Here is a 13,075-nt window from a genome sequence, read left to right as displayed (position 1 = left end):
TTCCTGCCCAGTGCCATTAGTACAGCGTCAGTGCTTTTTATTAGCACTGATCACTGTATTGGTGTCACTGGGGATGTCAGTGACACCAAGTCAGTCCTACCCAGTGTCAGAATGCCCGCCGCAGTCCCACTACAAGTCGCTGATCGCCGCCATTACTAGTAAAAAAAAAAATTACATTTCTGTATATATACCGCCATTTGTAAACACTATAACTTTCACGTAAATCAATTCATTTACATGTATTGGGATTTTTTTTATAGCAAAGACATGTCGCAGAATACATTTTGGCCTAAATTTATGACAAAATTTGATTTTTAAAATTTTTTTTACTGGATATATTTTATAGCAAAAAGTCAAAAATTTTGTTTTTTTTTCTCAAAATTGTCAGTATTTTTTTCTTTATAGCGCAAAAAATAAAAAAACGCACAGGCAATCAAATACCACCAAAAGAATGCTCCATTTGTGGGAGAAAAAAGGACTTAAATTTCATTTGGGTGCAGTGTTGCATGACCACGCAATTGTCAGTTAAAGTAACGCAGCGCTGTATCGCAAAAAATGGCCTGGTCAGGAAGGGGGGTACATCCTCTGGAGGGCAAGTGGTTATTATTATTATCATCATCATTATTATTATTATTAATAATAAACTAAATAAAAAACTGCAAAAAAGTAAAACATTCATTCACTGCAACAGTAGAAAGCTGCCTTTTCAAAACTAGTGTAAGTTATTCTGAACAACTTGTTGGACTCTGGAGGGCAAGTGGTTAAACAAGAAAAGGTCCAACAAGTTGTTCAGAATAACTTACACTAGTTTTGAAAAGGCAGCTTTCTGCTGTTGCAGTGAATGAATGTTTTACTTTTTTTCAGTTTTTTATTTAGATTAATATTATTATTAATAATAACCACTTGCCCTCCAGAGAATTTACCCCCCTTCCTGATCAGGCCATTTTTTGTGTTACTTTAACTGACAATTGTGCAGTCATGCGACACTGCACCCAAATGAAACTGATTTGGTGTAGGATAGATAAATTAAAGCAAGTCTCTGATTGGTTGCTATGGACAATTGTTACCTTTTATTTCTCCCAGTTGCTAAAACCATGGCTCTGTTCTTATTCCAGACTGAGCTCGCTGTAGATGCATGCTGGTTAGGAAAACATAGCAGAGCTGCTTTTTCTGTGAAGAAAGAGTTGTGTTATGTAGGTCAGTGCTCAGTGCTGGTTTTTAGAATGTCCTAGATAACAAGATGCTGCGTAAAAGGTCTGTAATTCCATATAAACTTTTCTAGCCATCCAGAGTTTTATACGCGGCATTAATGGTTCAATAAAAGGTGACGCAGATCAAGTTGTTTAGCAAAGGTCATGACGACTAGATACCTGACAAAAGTCAAAGCTGACAACTCTGGATTGATAAGCTATCACTTTCAAACACTTATCTGAGCATTCTATATCAAAAGCCTTGTATCGCTGTCAATGTGGGCCATGTGCCCTGCACACTATAAAGAAACCTGATGACAGCTGCGGATTTAACCAGGCTTAGCAGCAATGTGAAAAATGTACTTTCTGGGCCATGAAAGTCAATAGCTTGCAAGTGCCCGCTCACCTGTTTAATTCAAAGTACAAGTTTGTCAATAAGTTTGAGAAGTCACAGAGACGAATTAAAGCTGAACTCCAGGACGATCTACAACCAACATACCTGACCCAGATAGGCTGGCCATAGATGGGTCTTTTTTTTTTCAAAAAAAAAAAGGCAATACCTCTATCCACACAAGCGAGGTGGATGGAGAAATACGGTCAGCCGGAATATTGTATTTTGACAGCAGGACCCGACAAAGGTTTTCCAACATGTCCCTTCTACAGAAGTCAATCAAACGATCAACTCCTGTTGAGAAGGAACGGCCACACACTGATCAAAATTTGGCTGGTCTCTGCTGAACTGGCCAAATTTTAATCAGTGGTAAAAACAGGTTGCTGATCTGCATTTTTACCACAACCCTCCTACAAGTGGAAAGGGTGCTGCTCAAGCAAGCACACAATATCATTCCCGCGATGCTTTCATGTCATGCACAGTTGACAGGCAGTACTACCTGTCAAACATTCCCATGTAAGTGATTGGGACCACAATGCAACTGTAAGCCAGATGCTTGGATTGCAGTACGGTCCCAAAATGCAAAGTCGCCATTCAGCATTGAAAAAAAAAAACAGGCCTTAGAAGGTGACAATATTGCTTTCTGAACTCCTGCAAATCTCCTTTCACTGTTCTCTGAAAAGCGATTCACTGCAGATTGCTTTTCAAGGGGAAAGTAAACACTGCTGCTATTGTGAAAGGAGCCTTATACAGTTGTGTTCAAAATAATAGCATAATAGCAGTGTGTTGAAAAAAGTGAATAAAGTTCAAAATCCTTCTAATAGCTTTTATTTCCATACACACAAATGCATTGGGAACACTACACATTCTATTCCAAATCAAAACAGGAAGAAAAATATATCAAATTTGTGTTGTTCCTCTAAATAAATTGAAGAAAAGTGAATATTAGACTGTTCAAAAAAATAGCAGTGTTTGTATTCTTCTTTACAAACTCAAACATTCACTATATAAAATGAAAAATGTTTGAAGATTTTGCTTTCCTTTGAATCACTTAAGTAATATTTAGTTGTATAAACACTGTTTCTGAGAACTGCTGTACATCTGTGTTGCATGGAGTCAACCAACTTCTGGCACCTGTGAACAGGTATTCCCGCCCAGGATGATTGGACTACATTCCACAGTTCTTCTCTATTTCTTGGTTTTGCCTCAGAAACTGCATTTTTGATGTCACCCCACAAGTTTTCTATTGGATTAAGATCCGGGGATTGGGCTGGCCGCTCCATAACGTCAATCTTGTTGGTCTGGAACCAAGATGTTGCACGTTTACTGGTGTGTTTGGGGTCGTTGTCTTGTTGAAACACCCATTTCAAGGGCATTTCCTCTTCAGCATAAGGCAGCATGACCTCTTCAAGTATTCTGATGTATTCAAACTGATCCATGATCCCTGGTATGCGATAAATAGGCCCAACACCGTAGTATGAGAAACATCCCCATATCATGATGCTTGCACCACCATGCTTCACTCTCTTCACAGTGTACTGTGGCTTGAATTCAGTGTTTGGGGGTCGTCTGACAAACTGTCTCCGGCCACTAGACCCAAAAAGAACAATCTTACTTTCATCAGTCCACAAAATGTTGCGCCATTTCTCTTTAGGCCAGTCAATGTGCTCTTTGGCAAATTGTAACCTCTTCAGCACGTCTTTTTTTCAACAGTGGGACTTTGCGGGGGCTTCTTACAGATAGCTTGGCTTCACATAGGCGTCTTCTAATTGTAACAGTACTCACAGGTAACTTTAGACCTTCTTTGATCTTCCTGGAGCTGATTGTTGGCTGAGTCCTTGCCATTTTGGCTATTCTTCTATCCATTCGAATGGTAGTTTTTCACTTTCTTCCACATCTTTCAGGTTTTGGTTGCCATTTTAAAGCATTTGTGATCATTTTAGCTGAGCAGCCTATCATTTTCTGCACTTCTTTATATGTTTTCTCCTCTCCAATCAACTTTTTAATCAAGGTACACTGTTCTTCTGAACAATGTCTAGAACAACCCATTTTCCTCAGAATTTCAGAGAGCAATACACTGTAACCAGCATGTACAACATTTGCTGCCTTCCTTCCTTAAATAAGGGCAATAATTGCCACCTGTTTTTTAAAGAATGAATGACCTCACTAATAGAACTCCACAGTGCTAATATTTTGAACATGCCCCTTTCAATTAGTGATTCAATTACACAGAATCAGCACATGCATGTCATGACTGTTGGGTCTGTTGGATTTCTTTACACTCATGTGTGCTACCTTGTGCTGAAAAAAAGTAGAACTTTGCCCCGATTTTTCCAGCACAATATGCAATGTGTGTAAATGAAGGTAAACAGTCACTAAAGTTTCCTTTACAAATAAAGCTTAGTGACATTTAAAAAAAAAGTAAAGTATTGCAGCACATTTTAAAATGCAATGCAGTGTGCATGTCAATGCATATGCGTTTATGTGTGCTTAGCGCACGCTTTGTGGTGTGAATGGGCCATGCATTTTTTTTTTGGCAACTAGTGTAATTCCCTGAATCTGGCTCAATACCAGCTTTTTGTAATCCCCTGTGGAGCAGTACTTGGACCCAATCCGGTGTGCTGCGAGCATAGGAAATGAAAAAGAAACTGATGGGAGAGAGTGAAAGGATGAGTATCTCAGCCTCCCGTTGCTCATTCACTGTCCAATCACAGGCTGGGGGTAGAGAGATGCCCTGTCTGTATTGCTAACTGCCGTAGAGGAAAGCCAAGTCACTAGTCAGGCTCTACTGTCTGGCAGGGCTGTGCAAATCTGCTGAGTGGTTGGACAGAAATATAAAAACATGTAAAGTAGGTTCCATATGTTTTTCTTCTGTTTGCCAGGTGATCAGCTTGGAGCATCAGCATCAAAGCATAATTCCAGGCAGATACGGAAAACACACATTGTTAGTGTTACAAAACCCACAGCAGTAAAATCAGTCTGTATATGCAGTAAAGCATGCTTGTTATACTCACTGTGGAACCTAAGGGGTTAATCCTCTGCATTGTGTGAAAAGAATGTTTGATCCTGTCTTCTCTGATCCTCCCCTTCTACTGTCCCCAATCCATCTCCTGATAGAACAGAGCATGGGGGGCAAGGTTCACATGCCCAGTTTGTTGTGTATTGCTAGAGAGTTTTTTTTTATTATTATTGGGAGAGTACATGTGATCAGTACAGGGCCAATCAGCACTGTCCAGACAGAGGTCAGGGGTCCTGCAGCCTCATAGGACAATCAGGGAAGAATGAAATCTCCTCCTCCAAGCTTTAACCAGTGCTCTGCTGGAAAATGATAGAAGTCACAAGACTGCTCTTATGGCTGATGAAAAAGGGTATTTAGCAGTTTATATTTACTAAAATAATTACATTTCCATGTTCTGTGTACTGTGTGAGACCAGACAGAGTGAATGCAGGGTCCTAGGTTAGTAACACTTTAATTAAGCCCTATATTCATGAGAACATTAAAATGTATGTGAACCCTCACCTTGTAAAACAACTCATTAAGTTTAAAATAGAAATGAAAGTCAAAACATCTGTGTATAGATATAAAAAACATGATAAATACCTTGTTTTCCTCTTTCTATAAGTGATAACATTACCTTTTCTCAGCCACGTAAGGATCTTAGAGATGTGAGGGAGGAGAAACAACAGCACACTGGTCTTCCAAGTGAATGGCTGAGAGGAGGGAGGGTATGTTGGTATATGTCTGATCATCTGATCATTGGAGGAGAGCAACCAGAACACTGACTATGCTGTACTCTTATGCCTAGTGTGGTCAGTTTTTAATAGTAAAGCCAGAAAACCAGAGAAACACAAAGGAAGCAATACATAGAGAACAGGATACATTTTCATAGAAGTACATGATACAGCAGACACATATCAGTAATATGAAATGTTGGGTTGACATATTCTTTAATGAAACTAGTGTAAGTACCTGACTTTGATTTGATACATGCCTCTAGCAATCCCCTGTAAAGCAGAGCTCTGTTCTACAAGAGGGAGAAACACCACAGGGAGCCAATCAGTTGTACAGCATTCCTCATGTGTTAGCAAGGAAAATCCTGATAGGAGGAGAAAGCAAACTGTAGTATGTGGCATCAGTCCACCTGTATGGTGCCCAGGCCAGCAGGGGGGCCCAGGAAACTGGGAGAATCGGATGTGGGTAGGAAGGGTGGTGGGCACAGTGGGGGGGGAGGGGCAATTACTGGAACCGATCCCCTGTATGGCTTTCTGCAGCATCTGAAAGCTGAATTCTCCTCTCCCTCCCACTGGTTTTGAGCTGCAGCAGAGAGAGCCATACAGGGGATCGGTTCCAGTAATTTCCCCCAGCCCACTATGCCAATCATCCTCCCTGTGCACATCTGATTCACCAGCTTCCAGGGCCCCCACAGTGCCGGCTTCCCTCCTCTCCTTCCCACTGGCAGCTGCAAGCACACAGTAGGATCCTTCAGGATGGAGAGTTGGGGAAGGGTCCGATAATTACGTCACAATAACCAGAACCTTCCTTTCTTAAATGAACACAAGTGATCGGTACTGATCACTCACTGTTTCTGCCCTCCTCCATTCATAGAAGCTGTACTTTAGCTTGTGTAGCACTACTCCCTTAGGGATTGCTGATTAATTGGATCCTCCTATAGTCCTGCACAGCCAGTCATTCAGCATTTTCCACACAAGCTTGCACTTGGAGTCAAAAATCAGTCCTTGAGCTTTTGTTTTGTTATTTTGAGGAAATTAGAACTTGGGTAGGGTAAAGGGTGTATAGGATGCCCAAGGGAACCAAAATCTGAGGAAAATTTCCTGAACTATTCACAAGCTTATCTTCTTCAGCAATACAGTCTCTGGTGGAGTGCTAGCCAGCAGCTCTTGTTGTACCATCCCAGACACTAGATGAACTCCTCTTCACCCAGCAATCTGGAGACTTTCTTCCTGAGTAGAGGATCTGAGTAGAGGATCTGACTCCTGTTCCTTTACACAAGGTCAACAATCACTAGCAGGGGGGCTAATCTGGTTTCTCACCAGAGTGCTCCCTCCCCTATCCGCCCAGTGGGTGCAGGTGTACTCACTCAGAACCTCTCCTGTACCGCTTTTGGGATGGCTGTTACTACCAGTCCTATCAGCTGGGCTACTCCATCCCTGCCATAGAGGTGGTCCTCGCTCAGGGGGCCAGTGAGCTCCAAGTGTTCCTCCTTTCCAGCTCCAGGTTCACAGGCAGGCCCCATCTCACTAGGCCTCCTGGCAGCCTTCCTCCCCCAGCCTCACATTGGCCTTCTCCACACTCCTCTCCCACCACCAAACTCCTACTACTGAGCAGGCTCTTAAACTTTTAAGGTCGTTCTATCCCCTTGCCAAGCCTTCTGTTGGGAATTGAGAGAAAACAGGTGGCGCACACACCTAGTGCATTATCCAAGGTTTATTGTAGGAATTAAATCATAAAAACATACTCACAGACGAAGCATGTATCTAAAAAGCATAGAAAAATGACAATGGCCACAACGGCGGGCAAGGTGTTCTCACTGTCAGTGCGGTCAAATGGCTGACGCGTTTCGGGGACTAATCCCTTTTCTCAGAGCTGATGACCAACCTCTGATGCTGATGTATGATGAATGGAAAGAAAGAGCCTCGCTGTTGATGCATCAACCTGTTTTCTCTCTATCCAGTGGCTGATTTCCCCGTCTGAGGAGGGCTGCACCCCTGGAGCATTTCCTTTGGTTGTCGCTGTACTGGTACCCTTGGCTTCCCTTTTGGCTGTGCATATCCTGAGGCGCTGGAGAGTACATACGATATCCGGTTCTGTTGGGGATTGGCTGAGGTCCCTCAAGAGTGCAGACAGCCACTCCTCATATCATCCCACTGCCTCCAAGGCCCTCCTCAGAAAGCCTCAGAGCAGGGGGAAATTCCAGAGGGGCTGGCCTGCAGAGTCTCTCAGTCCTGACCAAAATTTGACCCCTCTGGCTATCACACCTGAGCTGCCAACCAGCTCCTGACTAACCACTGGGGTCTAGCTCCCCCTAGCTGCACTAAGAGGGTGCTACACTTACATGAATGAAAAATGATCTATGAATGGAGGACGGGTGGATGAATGAAAAGTCTGCTACCTCCATTCATAGATCACTTTTCATTCACGGAAGCTTTATGTCACGTACCTGATCGGAGACTGAATTGACGAGGTCGGCCACACTTGTGTCACTAGCCCTGACCCCTCTGAGGTTGGAACAGAGGGAGTCTAGGGACCAGGGGGACAAGAGCGCCAGTAGTGGTAGTTTGTGGCTCTTGCAGATGATGACTTTGGTAGGCAGAGTATCCTCTGATTTGGTTACCGGAATAGCAGGCAGAGCAGGTTCTGGGCAATACCCAATGTGCAGCAGGGCAATGTAGGTAGCCAGGACACAGGACAGGAGCAGGGTCATAGAGTAGCCAGGGTCATCAACCATCGGGCAGCGAGGTACAAAATCAGCAGGAGAAGCCAGAGTCAAGAACAGAGCCGGAGTCAGGAATCAAGAGCAGGAGAGTAATCGGAGTTGGGTCAAGAGCAAGCCGGGTCAGCAACAAGAAAACGTTCAGAAGCAAGCAGGACACAGGGGGGAGCTGAAGACCAGTCAGCACTGAATGAGCACCAAGGTGCTCTTTAAATAGCCCACCCATCACCGACAGGCGCACCTGGGTCCTAGTGCCTGCCCGGCACCGTCATTGGTGACAGGTGCGCCTGGGTCCTAGTGCCCACCTGCCTATATGCCTTGTCGGGATCCTGCACATGCACAGATTCATGCGCTGCAGCGATCTTCTCTTAGCCGGAAATCCCTTACATTGCCCCCCCCCCCCCTTAGGGGCAGCCTCAGGACTAGGGCTTGTTTCTCAGGGTGAGGACAGAGATAGGCTTGAAGAATCTGTGGAGCATGGACATTAGTGGATGGTTCCCAAGAGTTATCCTCAGGTCCATAACCTTTCCATTTGATGAGGAAGTGGGCCTGTCCGCCCCTTTTCCTACAGTTTAGGATAGCCTGAACCTCATACTCTTCATTCCCTTCGACCAGCAATAGTGCAGGCGCCTCCGGCTTCCGGTTGGGAAACCCACTTGGAATGTGCAGTTTCAACAAGGCGCAATGGAATACTGGGTGAATCTTCAAGTTTTTTGGTAATTCTAATTCAAAGGCTACAGGATTCACCTTTCTTTTGATAGAAAATATATATCTTGGGCCAAGCTTCCTTGACGGACAACTTAGTTTCAGATTGGCTGGAGAAAGCCAGACTTTATCCCCTTGTTTCAGTTCCAAGTTACCTGTTCTTTTCCTATCAAAAAATGTTTTGTTGCTCACCTGAGCTTCAGACATTGTCTTCTGTAGAATCTCACCATTCCTTCTGAGGAACTCCAACCTTTCTTGTACCGCCGGAACAGCGGCCTCTACTGGTATTTCTGGAAGAAAGGTGGGGTGGTATCCGTAATTAGAGAAAAAAGGAGATTGCTTGGTATCGGAATGGATGGAATTATTATAGGAGAATTCTGCTAATGGAAGGAGCGATGCCCAGTCATCTTGTGAATAGGAGGAGAAGCAGCAGAGGTATTGCTCCAGAGTTTGGTTTGTCCTTTTGTCTGTGGGTGGTAAGCAGATGAGAAGCGTAACCCGATCTCTAATGCCTTACACAGAGCTTTCCAGAATTTGGATGTAAACTGCACTCCCCGATCAGACACAATATTCAGGGGAACACCGTGTAATCTTATGATTTCCTTAATGAAAATGGAGGCAGTTTCTGTGGCAGATGGAATCCCTTTCAAGGGGATGAAGTGAGCCATCTTCGACAGGCGATCAATCACTACGAAGATAGTGGTAAATCCTTCAGATGGTGGAAGTTCGACAATAAAATCCATTGAGATCATGCTCCAAAGTTTTTCCAGTACGGGCAAGAATTCCAACAGGCCCCAAGTCTTAGCTTTGTCAGATTTATTTCTCAGGCAAACCGTGCAAGATTTCGCATAGTCCTGGCAATCCTTTACTGTGTTTGGCCACCAGAAAGAGCGAGAAACCAACTCAGAAGTCTTGTGAATCCCAAAATGACCTGCTAATGGATGGTCATGACATCTCTGGAGAATAAGGGTTCAGAGTTCTTCGGGCACGAAAATCTGTTCCTTGTGGAAGTACAAACCGTCCCTTAATTGCAAGTGCATATTCATGGGTGGTGGATGACTATCCACGTCTTCTTTTATTTGCGTGACATGGTCTGTCTGAAGAAGTAAGAAGAATTTGGCAGGCAGGATTGTGTCGGGTTCAGACTGCACAACTGGGTCAGGAAACATACGGGAGAGTGCATCAGGTTTGCTGTTCTTAGATCCAGGATGGTATGTCAGATGGAAGGTGAAGCGGGAGAAGAATAGTGCCCATCTAGCTTGTCGCGGCCTGAGACGTTTTGCCATCTTAAGGTACTCTAGATTCTTATGGTCCGTGAAGATGAGGATGGGATGAAATGCTCCTTCCAGTAAATAGCGCCATTCTTCCAATGCTGCCTTAATGGCGAGTAACTCTCTGTCTCCCACATCATAGTTTCTTTCAGAAACACTCAATTTCCGGGAGAAAAATGCCACAGGGTGCAGAAGGGATTTGAGTCCCTGCCTTTGGGATAATATGGCTCCAACCGCGTTCTCCGAAGCGTCCACTTCAAGGACAAAAGCAAGAGCAGGGTCCGGGTGCTTCAGGATAGGTGCGGAAATAAACACTTAAAGGGAGTATGCTGCCTGGTGAGCTGTGTCACTGGTGCGATGATTTCAGAGAAATTCTTGATAAATTTCCTATAAAAATTAGCAAATCCTATAAAGCGCTGTATTGCTTTCCTGTCTCCCGGGATGGGCCAGTCTAAGACGCATTTCGACTCGCATTTCTCAGCTTTTGTGTACAAGCGATGCTGGCGTAGTCTATCCAGAGTTTTCTTTACGTGAACCCGATGGCTTTCTATGGAGCTAGAGAAAACCAGGATGTCATCCAGATAGACGATAATGAATAGATCCAGATAATCTCGGAAGATATCATTTACCAGTTGTTGAAAAGTTGCTGGGGCATTACAGAGTCCGTAGGGCATTACCAGATATTCGAAGTGTCTGAATCGGATTCGGAAAACCGTCTTCCACTCATCACCCTCCCGAATTTGCACTAGATTGTTTTGAGAAGAAGCATGCTCCCCGCAACATTTGAAATAGTTCAGGGATCAGTGGAAGAGGGTAGCGATTCTTCACCGTTATCTTGTTCAGGTCACGGTAATCAATGCAAGGTCTGAGAGTGTGATCCTTCTTCTCCACGAAGAAGATACTGGCTCCCGCTGGTGATGTAGAAGGCCGAATGAAGCCTTTTTCCAAACTCTCATTTATATATTCTCGGAGGACCTCTAATTCAGCTTCAGATAAGGGATAAATTCTACCGAAGGGAATCTCGGCACCGGGCAGGAGCTCGATAGGGCAGTCGTACGAGCGATGAGGAGGAAGGCAATTAGCACTTTTTTTATTGAAGACGTCCAGATATTCGTGGTATACCGCAGGAACAAGTTTCATGGTTTCAGGATCTGATTGAAGAGGAGTTGCCTCATCAGTCCCTTTAGGAATACAGTGCGTCAGACAATATTCTGACGTAAAGGAGATTTCTCCAGACAACCAATTGATGGTTGGTTGTGAGCCTTCAGCCACGGCATACCGAGGATAACTGGAAAAATCGGGGAGGTAATGATATCTAGACATAGGAGCTCCTGGTGTCCCGAGGTAGAGTGGCAGAAAATTGGCATGGTTTCCTGTGTTACAGGGCCAGAACTGATACCAGATCCATCTGCCAGATGGACTGCAAGTCTCTGTGCTTTGGTACGGAGTGGAATCTGGTTTTGTGTAGCGAAGTGAGCGTCCATAAAACAGCTACAGGCACCTGAGTCTATGATGGCTGGGACCATAATTGTCCTTTCGGCCAGCTGCAGATGGAAGGAGAGGTGCGCCCTACTTACCCCCTGAGGGTGCATCATGTGAAAGCAGCTGGGAGAAGACTTATGGGATTTGGCCGGGCAGGTGGCCACGAAATGACCTGCATCACCGCAGTAGAGGCAGAAGTTGGACTTCTGCCGGTGAAGGCGTTCCGCTACAGATAACTGTGGTCTCCAGAAACTTCTCCTAGTGGAGTTGGTGGGTGATGCCACATTTGTAGAAGGCCCTATTTCAGAGCATATCAAAATCTTCCCATTAATCCTCTTGTTCTGCCTTTCCCGAATCCCCCGGTCACAATGAATTGCCATGTCTATCAGACTCTCCAACCTGGTTGGCACCCCCACTCGGGCCAGCTCATCCTTCAGATTCTCGGAAAGACCGAGGCGGAACTGATGGTGGAGAGCCGACTCGTTCCACTGGGTATCCAGACTCCAGATGCGGAAGTTGGTCCTCTACAGGTCTCGGGCCTTGCTGTAGCTTACTGAGCATTGTTTCAGCGGTTTGGCAAATCATAGATTTGTGCCATCGCTGTAAAGAATGAGTCCACAGAAGCTAAGGCTGGATCATGTAACTCACGGAGATGGTAGGCCCAGGACTGGGGTTCATTTCTGAGGAGTGTGATAATAAATCCCACCTTAATGTTTGATGACAAGAAGGTCCTGGGGAGCAGGGAAAATATAACTCACAAGAGTTGCGAAAAGTCCTGAACTTCCTGCGATCCCCTGTAAAGAACACAGGCGTAAGCAGAGCAGAGGCTTCAATGGTTATACTGTTTTCCGTTTGAGTGGCTGCATCAAAGGTAGTCATGAGGTCTGTGTCTATGAGGACATTAGAGTCGGTTCGCATTTTACTCTCCAGGTGTTCAAAGTTCTTTTGTAACTCATGCATCACATTGAACAAGGTGGTTACTGCTTGGCAAATGTCCCCCAGCTGTGAGGCCTCCCTTTCAGATTCCATCACTGGCTGACTGGTACTGTCACGTACCTGTTTGGAGACTGAATTGACGAGGTCGGCCACACTTGTGTCACTAGCCCTGACCCCGCAGAGGTTGGAACAGAGGGAGTCTAGGGACCAAGGGGACAAGAGCGCCAGTGGTGGTAGTTTGCGGCTCTTGCAGATGATGACTTTGGTAGGCAGAGTATCCTCTGATTTGGTTACCGGAATAGCAGGCAGAGCAGGTTCTGGGCAATACCCAATGTGCAGCAGGGCAATGTAGATAGCCAGGACACAGGACAGGAGCAGGGTCATAGAGTAGCCAGGGTCATCAACCGTTGGGCAGCAAGGTACAAAATTAGCAGGAGAAGCCAAAGTCAAGAACAGAGCCGGAGTCAGGAACCAGGAGCAGGAGAGTAGTCGGAATCAGGTCAGGAGCAAGCCAGGTCAGCAACAAGGAAACGTTCAGAAGCAAGCAGGACACGGGGGGAGCTGAAGACCAGTCAGCACTGAATGAGCACCAAGGTGCTCTTTAAATAGCCCGCCCAGTGCCGACAGGCACGCCTGGGTCCCAGTGCC

This window comes from Staurois parvus, unplaced genomic scaffold, assembly GCF_062004578.1.
Source record: "Staurois parvus isolate SC_StPar_1 unplaced genomic scaffold, SC_StPar_1.0 ptg000885l, whole genome shotgun sequence".
NCBI classification, from domain to species: Eukaryota; Metazoa; Chordata; class Amphibia; order Anura; family Ranidae; genus Staurois; species Staurois parvus.
Note: the sequence above shows the minus strand (reverse complement) of the source record.